The sequence below is a fragment of the Podarcis erhardii genome (genome assembly GCF_964252035.2).
Source record: "Podarcis erhardii genome assembly, chromosome: 4".
NCBI lineage: Eukaryota > Metazoa > Chordata > Lepidosauria > Squamata > Lacertidae > Podarcis > Podarcis erhardii.
Window position 1 is genome coordinate 103,780,609 of NC_138508.1, and position 10,315 is coordinate 103,790,923.

General features: G+C 42.1%; 1 long non-coding RNA gene across 2 annotated transcripts in view; it reads right to left on the bottom strand.

Annotated features, from left to right (window-relative positions):
* Window positions 1-9,782, bottom strand: part of LOC309339916 — a 53,373-nt gene extending 43,591 nt beyond the window's left edge. The window contains exons 1-3 of one of the 2 annotated variants that reach the window (XR_014155652.1): window positions 8,989-9,782; window positions 7,109-7,242; window positions 5,862-5,906 (exon numbers count right to left, since the gene is read on the bottom strand). This is a non-coding gene — a long non-coding RNA (uncharacterized lncRNA). Of the gene's footprint in view, window positions 1-5,861; window positions 5,907-7,108; window positions 7,282-8,988 lie in introns of those variants that run through there. The other variant, XR_014155653.1, reaches the window with a different exon arrangement.
* Window positions 9,783-10,315: the final 533 nt, after the last annotated feature.

Here is a 10,315-nt window from a genome sequence, read left to right on the forward strand (position 1 = left end):
TTTTTAATATATAATACCACTCCTCTCTTTTTAGTTTTGTCCGATGAGATAAATTCATTTCCTAATTTTTTGTTTATTAAGATTTTCCTGTGTTTTCTCGTCACATGTGTTTCTTGTAGGCAAATAATATCTAAATTTTGTTTTTTCAAATATTGATGAATTTTATTTCTCTTTCTTTCTCGTTCATTCCATTAACATTCCAGGTCCATAATTTCAACCCCATTTTGATTTCTGATTAATTTATGATAATAGTATTTAAATTTTACTTCTCCTCTTCTTCTTCCCCTTCTCCTCCCTCCTCTTTCGATTATTGTGAGGCTCCTCCTCCCGCTCCTGCTTCCGTCAGTGCTGCTCCATCTTCTTCTCTTCCCAGTTCTTTATATCTTCTCAAAAATTTATCCATTTCATCAAATCTTGTTATCCTATGACTTTTCCCTTTATAAGCAAATGACACTCCTTCTGGGAACTCCCATCTAAATTCAATTTTGTTTTTTCTCAAAGCTTGCACCAGCTGTTGGATATTGGTTCCGTTTTTTCAGAAGCCGAAGTGGGACATCTTTAAAAATAATTATATTGCTCCCGTCGATGTTCAATCTCTTCTCCCTGTTCTTTTGCAGAATTAAATTTTTCATTTCTCTATCTTTAAATATCACCAAACAGTCTCCTGGAAACTTCTTAGCCTTTGTTGATCTCACTTTGATTTTGAAAGCATTTTGTATTGTTTTTGCTACGTCCTCTTCCTGCATCACAAGCCATATGGCAATTTCTTTAATTAATTTCTCCTTTATTTCTTCTCCTTGGGACTCTGGTACCATTCTAAATCTCAGATTATTCTCCTTCTGTCTCAGTAAATTCATTGCAATAGCGTACCACAATTGCTCTTGTGTCTTGTTAACCTCTGCTACTTCTGCTTTAATTTTTTCTTCTTCTTTTCTAATCTCCTTGACTTCCGTTTTAACCTTCCTTGCCCCTTCTTCCAGATTTTGTGTCCTTTTTATCATATCTTTCATCTGCCCCTTTATTTGTTTGACTGTTTCATCAATTTTTTCCACGGTCACATCTATTTTTTTATCCACCAACTCCAATTTTGACTCTATGTTTTTCTCACTTTTTTGTATTTCTGATTTAAGATCTGCTTTGAGCTCTGTAAACATCTTTATTAATTCTCCTTTAATATCAGATTCTTGTCTAGAACCTTTCCTTTCTGCTGGTGTCCCTGCTTCACCTTTTTCTGTGTATGAGACATATTGTAAATTTAATCAAATTAAATTAATAATTTATTTTGATGCACCAATAAGATTGTCCACCAGGGGGCTACATTTCCCTAAAGTTCAATTTCTATTTTGTTAGGACTGTATTTATATGGTTGTCCACTAGGGACAACCAAAATTATCAACCAAATGTTAGAATCATAGAATCATAGAGTTGGAAGAGACCACAAGGGCCATCGAGTCCAACCCCCTGCCAAGCAGGAAACACCATCAGAGCACTCCTGACATATGGTTGTCAAGCCTCTGCTTAAAGACCTCCAAAGAAGGAGACTCCACCACACTCCTTGGCAGCAAATTCCACTGTCGAACAGCTCTTACTGTCAGGAAGTTCTTCCTAATGTTTAGGTGGAATCTTCTTTCTTGTAGTTTGGATCTTCCTTCTTGTAGTTTGGATCTTCTTTCTTGTAGTTTGGAACCATTGCTCTGTGTCCGCTTCTCTGGAGCAGCAGAAAACAACCTTTCTCCCTCCTCTATGTGACATCCTTTTATATATTTGAACATGGCTATCATATCACCCCTTAACCTCCTCTTCTCCAGGCTAAACATGGCCAGCTCCCTTAGCCGTTCCTCATAAGGCATCGTTTCCAGGCCTTTGACCATTTTGGTTGCCCTCCTCTGGACACGTTCCAGTTTGTCCGTGTCCTTCTTGAACTGTGGTGCCCAGAACTGGACACAGTACTCCAGGTGAGGTCTGACCAGAGCAGAATACAGTGGCACTATTACTTCCCTTGATCTAGATGCTATACTCCTATTGATGCAGCCCAGAATTGCATTGGCTTTTTTAGCTGCCGTGTCACACTGTTGGCTCATGTCAAGTTTGTGGTCAACCAAGACTGTTAGCCAAGGAAGATTAAAACAAAAGCCAAACTCAAATAAAATCTTCAATTCTTCTCGCCACTTGGTTGGCTAAATCCAATACAGTGGTTATGATAATTAAAAGTCTAAAAATATTCTCAGAAATATCCTTTAAATCATGGTAGCAAAGTCCTTGGAGAAAATAAATCCAAAAAGCCTCAAAATACCAACCATAAAAAGAGAGACCCCCACAAAAAACCACAAAAAATAGATCAACCCATGTTTCACGAGGGGGGGGGGAGAGAACAGGGTGAATAGACACAACTCCCAACCCTTTTCAATGTCCAAAAATGAAATAAAATGGCGTTGCTTTCTTCTCATAAACAGTCAAATTATTGGGGGGGGGGGCACAAATCCTCTGGATAAACTTTCTCAAAAAACCAAAATAATCGTTCCAAATATATCCCAGTCCACTCTCCAAACAGACATAAAAGGCAAATAATACTTCTTCCCTTGTTAATAAACAATACTGCCAAGGTGAGGGTGTAAAAATAACAAAAAATAAGAACTTTCCAGTTCGTTGTGCAGTTCACTTAAAATCGAAAGTAAAGTAATCAGTTCTCAAAATCCTTCCTCGCCATCTTGGCCACTCACCAAACTGAAAAGAAGGGGATTATTCCCTCTACCCCCTCGATCTTCTTCACCCCACCAGTTCCTTATGTAAGTCCCATAAAAAATATCAAAAGCCAAAAAAAATAAAACAGCAAGATAGTTCCAATTGCCAAGCAGTCTCCGCTTGTTTTTTTACTCATGGTTATGCTCCACACTGATAATAGTCCTTGTGTGCGCTTCGAAATTCAGACAAAGCTGACCTCCTTTTTCCCCTTTGTCTGCATCAAATTGGGTCCAAATGAGCAAATTTTAATCCTTTTGAAACTTCCCAAACGATTTCTTTTAATTTGGAAAGCCGATCACTCCAGTGGGCAGGCTCGGGGCTGCACTCCTAGAGGCTGGCAATGGCGTCCCGCTGCAAGCCCTTCTACCCCGCCGCTCTCGTCTCCTCTTTAAAGAAGATACCTGGAGGCTGGGGGAATCACTACTCCGCAGCGCTGGGATCCTTACCCCCTGAATATCCTTTCAACGGGGTTTGGGGGGGCTAAGGCACCCTTTTAGCACCCCCTTTTATCTTCTAGGAGCTGGCCTCACTCTCCCGAGGGAAAACCTGCTTGCTTCCACTTTGCGATCAGACCGGAAGCTCTATTTGATTTTTGGTCCAGTGCTTGCTCTAGGGACACATGGTTCACATGTTGATCAATGCAGTTAATTCCATAAGAATGCCCAAAACTGACTACTATCCTAGCAAACAAGTTAAGGGATAAAATATGATTCCAAGAACATACCACATACAGAGAAATGTTCAATATAAAAGTTAGTTAATGTTTATTTTGTCTAAGCAATGTCTTTCCATGTCCCAAAATATTCAGGCTAAAAACACTTCACTATCTTACTTGGGTTTGGTGATTATATATTCATTATTTTTTGTGCATAACTCAAGGTATTGAAGTGATGAGATACAATTAATATATGCAGTACTTTCATATGCTCCCTAGACTAATACATGTGGTATTTGATACTACATATTTTATAAGTTTTAATATAATTCCAGAGAATACCAGCTATGGAAGGCAGCATTTCTGAAAATTGTGATCCCACAGCAAAAGCCATTCATGATTCCAAGGACAATATCATGCATCTAGGAGCGAGGGGATCTGAAGCAATAATATCCATTCAATTCACAAAGGGCCTGAATAGACAGAGTAAAATTACTCAGTTGTGAATCGGAAGCCCTCAGGGTGACTATATTTTAGCAGGAGAACCACAGAGTGAACAACAAGAGAAAATGACTTTGCATCAACTTACTTACTTACTTACTTACTTCGCCAAACCTTTATTAGGCATTACAAATATAGGCCATCATAAAACATCCGTATATAAAATTTTGAAATATATACAAATAAACAGCCATGTAAAAATACGTAATAATGAGGATTTTCATTAACCACTCTAAGAGATACTATTGATAAAAACTCAGCCACCCTTGCAGTTAAAGTAACGGTAAAGGTACCGCTGCCCGTACGGGCCAGTCTTGACAGACTCTAGGGTTGTGCGCTCATCTCACTCTAGAGGCCGGGAGCCAGCGATGTCCAAAGACACTTCCGGGTCACGTGGTCAGCGTGACGAAGCTGCTCTGGCGAGCCAGCACCAGCGCAGCACACGGAAACGCCGTTTACCTTCCCGCTATAAAGCGGTACCTATTTATCTACTTGCACTTAAGGGTGCTTTCAAACTGCTAGGTGGGCAGGAGCTGGGACCGAACGACGGGAGCTCACCCCGCCGCGGGGATTCGAACCGCCGACCATACGATCGGCAAGTCCTAGGCACTGAGGTTTTACCCACAGCGCCACCCGCGTCCATGTTACCCTTGCAGTTACTTCTGGGTTTACTGGAATTACTAATTCTGAACTATAAGTGACCCTGTTATCTGCTGTATTTAAACCATAGAACTTGGGGGAGCAAATTTTATTTATAGCTACTCAATGTTTTATTTTTCAGTGTCCCTTAATCTGGTTAGAATATTACAATAAATATATTGCTCACTTGAATTATACAAGAGTTGCAAGTCAATACTAATAGATCTGATTTTGCTATGTAAGAGTTGGAACCATCTGGATTGATAATAAGAGCCTTTAAGTAAGTCAGAGAGCAGACTCAAAGGTTGGCAACAGAAATGGCAACGTAATCACTATTTTATAGTGCTGGCCCAATATCCCATCGTATATACCTAGTTCTGCACACATTGTCTCCTACTTGATTGAACTTGGGAGCCCCAGGATACGTCTCAGGAAACTTGAGTGTATCTTATCTAAATCATTATTATATGCTTGTATCCATATTGGGATCCCAAAATGTAGCTGGGATGACGCTTTAGCTTGAAAAATTTGAATGGCAGCTGGTATGAATTGGTTACCTTTCAGAAAATGAATGCGAGCTACAGTACTGCTGAGGATGCACACTTTGCCTGTTTGATAGCACTCATCTGATGGTTTGACCAATCTGAGTCAGCAATATTTTAGGAAAATTGCCAAGGGAAAGATGGTATCATACAAGGGAAACTGTAAAAATGGGACATGCAGCCTTTACACAATCCTGTAATAAACTGGGAAGATGTTTATGATCCTCCCCATGCCTGAAAACCCAGCACAGTTATGATTCCCATTTACAAGGAGGAATATAAAGGTGTTCAGTTGAACATGCTTACATTTCCCCTTCAGGCCTTCGTGCTGAAATTGAGGTCAGGCATGCCAGAGTATGCATGGATGTTGGTTGTGGTGCTGGCATGTGCATCCACTTCCAGTTCCCTCTTCAGGCATAACACATGAACAGGGCTGCAGGTCACAGCCATGGTTACATATGGCCACAACGGGTTGAATTAAGGACAGCTGCCATGGTAGAATTTCAACCTTTAGACTTTTCAATTTTAGTTGCTTTTTTCAGTCTTCAGTCACCCCTGAGGGATTCATTTTCCATGCAACGATGCATAAAGTTATAAATCAGAAACATTTTTGGCATTAATAGGCACTGTCACATTTTGTAGTTGCTGATCCCGCCATTGTTTTTAATAGCTTTTCAAATGCTTTGGGAACACAGGGTGCAATCTATCACTTTTTGAAAAATCTCAGTAATACCCTCCCCCCCAAAAAACCCCCCACCAAAATGGTCAAATTCACTTCTTACTGTAAACCACCATCTTCTCATTCACATGTCAGCTGTCCTAATGTCCTGGAAGCAAGACACACGTCAAGAAGTTAGAAAAGAAATACATTGTCTCTCTCAAACAAGTACAGAACAGTAACAGGAAATTCCTGACATATAACCAAGTCCAGTGAAACCTAGTGAATAACATTACTCTCCATATAGCTGGTACAAAACTATGATGAGAACAGTTTGTTGCTGTTTTATTTCTTTATTTTTCTCTTTTCTAAAAAAGAAGGAAGGAAGTTTGCCCTCCCAAAGCATCCTTCCATCCTCCTCATGCAAACACCACAGCAATTTGATGTCACATCATTCCCATGGGCATTTCTTGGAGTGGAACAAATGGCTGCCCCCATTTGCCAGGGAGCAGAGCTATCTCTCTCCCCGCCCCCGGGAATGCCTCTGGGAATGATATTACAACATGATGCAGGGCTGTTCTCATGTGGAATTTTGTCCCAGGGAAGCAGATGGGCTGCTAAGAACAGCAAAGCTCCCATTTGAAGTGGCATCAAGAATTTTTTTTTCCAGAAAGAAAAATTCTGCCATTTCATATTTTGCCCAGATTTAGTTTTATTTGTCAGAGCAAGATAAATACAAACCAATTCTTTTGCATTTAGGTGCTCACAATTTTAATATGTCTGAGGGATGAATCATTGGTGCATTTAAGATATCTGTAGGCACATGGAGGCAATTTCCACCCCAGCCTTGCACAGGTGACACCATGACTGCATAACCCATCAACAGCAAAAACCAGCTGCATCTAGCAAGGCAGCCACTGGTTGCAATTGCTTCTACCTGCCCAACCCCATATGGTATAAGTTTTGCATTGGCCAACCGCACATAAAGAAGTTACCAGCATGTTAAAGATCAATGTGAGCTGTGTGCAGTCGTAAGGGTAGATGTTACCAAATGCACCCTGGAAGTAACTGCAAAGGCAGTGGCAACAAGCATAGCACTGCAAATAACATAGAAATAAGATTTAAGACCTAGTTCATGCACATGCTCCAACATCAACATTATTTTCATAGTGGAGCAGCAGGAATGTGCCTCTCTCATTGAACCAATAAATAATGTAGAGTGCGAAGCCACACATGTTTAAGCCCATGTGGCACAATCTTTCTCCCCTTTGTAAGGAGAATTGTACAAACCAGGTTGTTACGTAGAGCATCCAGCATAGCACAGTCAACCAGAGAATAGAGAAAGAAGCACATGCACACCCCTCTACTCACTGGCCTGTGATAAGTAGACAGTCAGGTCAGAATTGCTCCTCCTTCTGTTCTGGTTCTGTGATGCATTAAATATCTGTAGACAGTAATTCCTTACAGGACAAATCCCATGCATATTTACTCAGAAGTAGGTCTCACTGTGCCAAATGATGCATACACTCGAGTTAGTATGTTTGGGATTGGAATAGCCTAAGTAAATCTGTACTTTAAATACCGGGAATCTGTCTTCATGCTTACATTTTTACTACAAAGTGAAAGTTTATTCCCCTCTTAATGGTTGCTTATAAACATAATACATAGATAGATTCCTGTCCACACTTTGTGCTAAAATAAATAAAACAAATTTTGTAACATGCAATGGGATGCCAACCCATTGTACCAAGAAAAACTAGTTTCTACAGTCAAAGTATAAATTATGCAAAATGAACATTTGTACAATGTATTCTGTATTAGGTTGCATAATTCAAGTCTGATTTTGCACATGGTGGGGACAATAAATTAGGCGCGGCTGAAACATCTACTGCTGCAAGTTTTATCCAGCCATTTCTTTGGCTTATGAGTTTTCAATGTGATTACCCCACATGTTTTCAAGCAGGTCTGGGGTGAGAAACTCTGAATTTTCCCACTAGTTGAATTATGCAGCCACTACCTCACCCAGGCCCTTTTGGGAGGAATGGTGTAAATGATGATGATGATGATTGATGCAGTTCAGCCCCAATTAGACCCTGTGCTACTACAGAATTATGGAATACAAAAACCTGGATGAGCTGCTTTGTTTCAGAGTAGGGATAGGCAAATGTATCAGTTCTGGTTTCTCTGTTTCACATTCAGTTCTCTACATTTCTGTTGTAGACATGTGCTGCTAGCCATGACAGAGCTCAGTGGAGGGAGAAGCCAGCCAACCAGCCAAGGAGGCAAAGTCCGTATGCAAGGTTCAGTCCAGACCTAAGATCAGGAGTATTTCAGTTCAAATAGTCAGACGATTCAGGAGTCAAGAAAGCTAAGGGTCACGAGAAGCAAGAAGCAGCAAGGTCCAGGAATGTTGTTTCCAGCAACTGACTGTTGCATGTCGAGGTCCCCGAGCCAGCCCCCAATAATTCACACATCACTTTTGGTTTGGGTTTTTGGCACAATTTTGGCCACAACTTTATTTAAATACACACAACTGAGTGGTTGCTTAGGCATTGGTTCTGACTATCTGTCCTTGCCCAGGGACAGAACTGACTTGTGGATTCCAGTTCAAGAGCATACACAGAGTGCTCACAGTCATTGGAGGCACAGGGAGCCTCTGGCGCCCTCTGTCTGCCTCAGATATACATTAGCAGCAACTGAGCCTGCAAGCAAAAGATACATTCTTATAGATAAAAGAGTCACATGTCACAGAGACTTCACAATTAACTGCTAACTGTAGCAGGCTTAGGTCTGAATGCAGGCCTCACTGCTTCTGCTCTTAAAAATCTTTGACTCATTGCAATATTAAAGGAAGCTCAAAATAGTGCTCCCGCCCAAGGCTAGATTAAAATTTGGCCAACAGCGCTGCACACACCCAAAATAAAGCCAACCTATGGGGATACTATAAACGAAAGTGATTCCAGCTAAGCTGGGAACAGCCTGACTGGCCCCACAATTAAACAGGTGAAAATGGGGAAAACCTTTTTGCAAAAGAAAGCCCCTAATGGGGGCTCTCTCCCTATTGGGAAAGGCAAGCCCAGGAGGATTATGCACAGGCAGCGCTCACAGGTACAGGGAGAATCTTCCCAAAGGGCAGGGTAAGGGGTGGGGTGGGAAATCAAACAGAAAAAAGGGGGGGGTTAAATTAATTAAGGGACTAGAGAAGATTAAAAAGAAGGGGAAAATAAAGAAATGTATCCAGACAATGAGACAATGAGAAGATCGCTCCACTGTCCTCCAGATGGTCCAAGTGCTCCAGGAGATCCGTTGCACACAGCAAAGAGGACGCCCAAAGTTGGGCGTCCAATATTTAAATCCTCTGACCCCTCCTTCAAAATTGGCAACAAGCAATTCGCCCCAGCGACCCAATTAACCAATTCACTGCCTGGGTCACTCCGCAAATCCGCCCAGCAACACTGGGGTGGCTTGTATCCCCCACAGCAACACGCTGTCTCTGCTGGGGAGAACACGTTACTCTGGAATGCCTGCTTCAGAAAGCTGGAGCCAGCCAGTTCACATCAGGAGCAAGAAGGCTGATCAGCAGCAGGTAGAGTCACTTCGCCTTCTGCTCCTTCAGGCTGCTGCTCAGCAGGTGAAGCCGACTCCTGGCTCATGACAATTTCCACATTACTTTGAGATAAAAATGAATCCATGTGAAAATTCATCAGCATTTGAATGTGAATTTCCCTTACTAAACATATTTTTGCACACTTTTTTTGACTAATATGCACATTTTTGTAAAGCACAATTTCCCTAATATAATTCATTTTGTATATTTGCACTAATATGTGCATTTTATAGGGACATGGGTGGCGCTGTGGGTTAAACCACAGAGCCTAGGACTTGCCGATCAGAAGGTCGGCGGTTTGAATCCCTGCGACGGGGTGAGCTCCCGTTGCTCGGTCCCAGCTCCTGCCAACCTAGCAGTTCGAAAGCACGTCAAAGTGCAAGTAGATAAATAGGTACCGCTCCGGCGGGAAGGTAAACGGCGTTTCCGTGAGCTGCTCTGGTTTGCCATAAGCGGCTTAGTCATGCTGGCCACATGACCCGGAAGCTGTACGCCAGCTCCCACGGCCAATAAAGCGAGATGAGCACCGCAACCCCAGAATCGGTCACGACTGGACCTAATGATCAGGGGTCCCTTTACCTTTTACCTTATGCATTTTATGCACACTTCACCCTAGTATATGCATTTTTGCACATATTATGTAATGGTTATAAGGATTACTTGTGCGTAAGTTGCCGTTACTTTCGGCTAGATTGCCTGGCTAACCATGCCTTGGCTGACAGCCCTCCACTCCGTGACCGGTCAGTCACTTGCAGAATCCGTCAGTGGGCGTTTCTTGAACCTCTTCCAGCATAGAAGCTGTTTGACGCCCAATCTCCGCCTACTCTCCCTGCGCGGAACTCTTCTGCGCAAGGAAGGACTGGGCAGAGGTGTGCCTGCGCTCTCTCCACTAGTTTCGGTCGAAGAGTCTTGGAGACCCCTCTCCGAATCCTCCATCTCCCTCCCTTCTCTGCTGGTGTTGCGCTGAAATC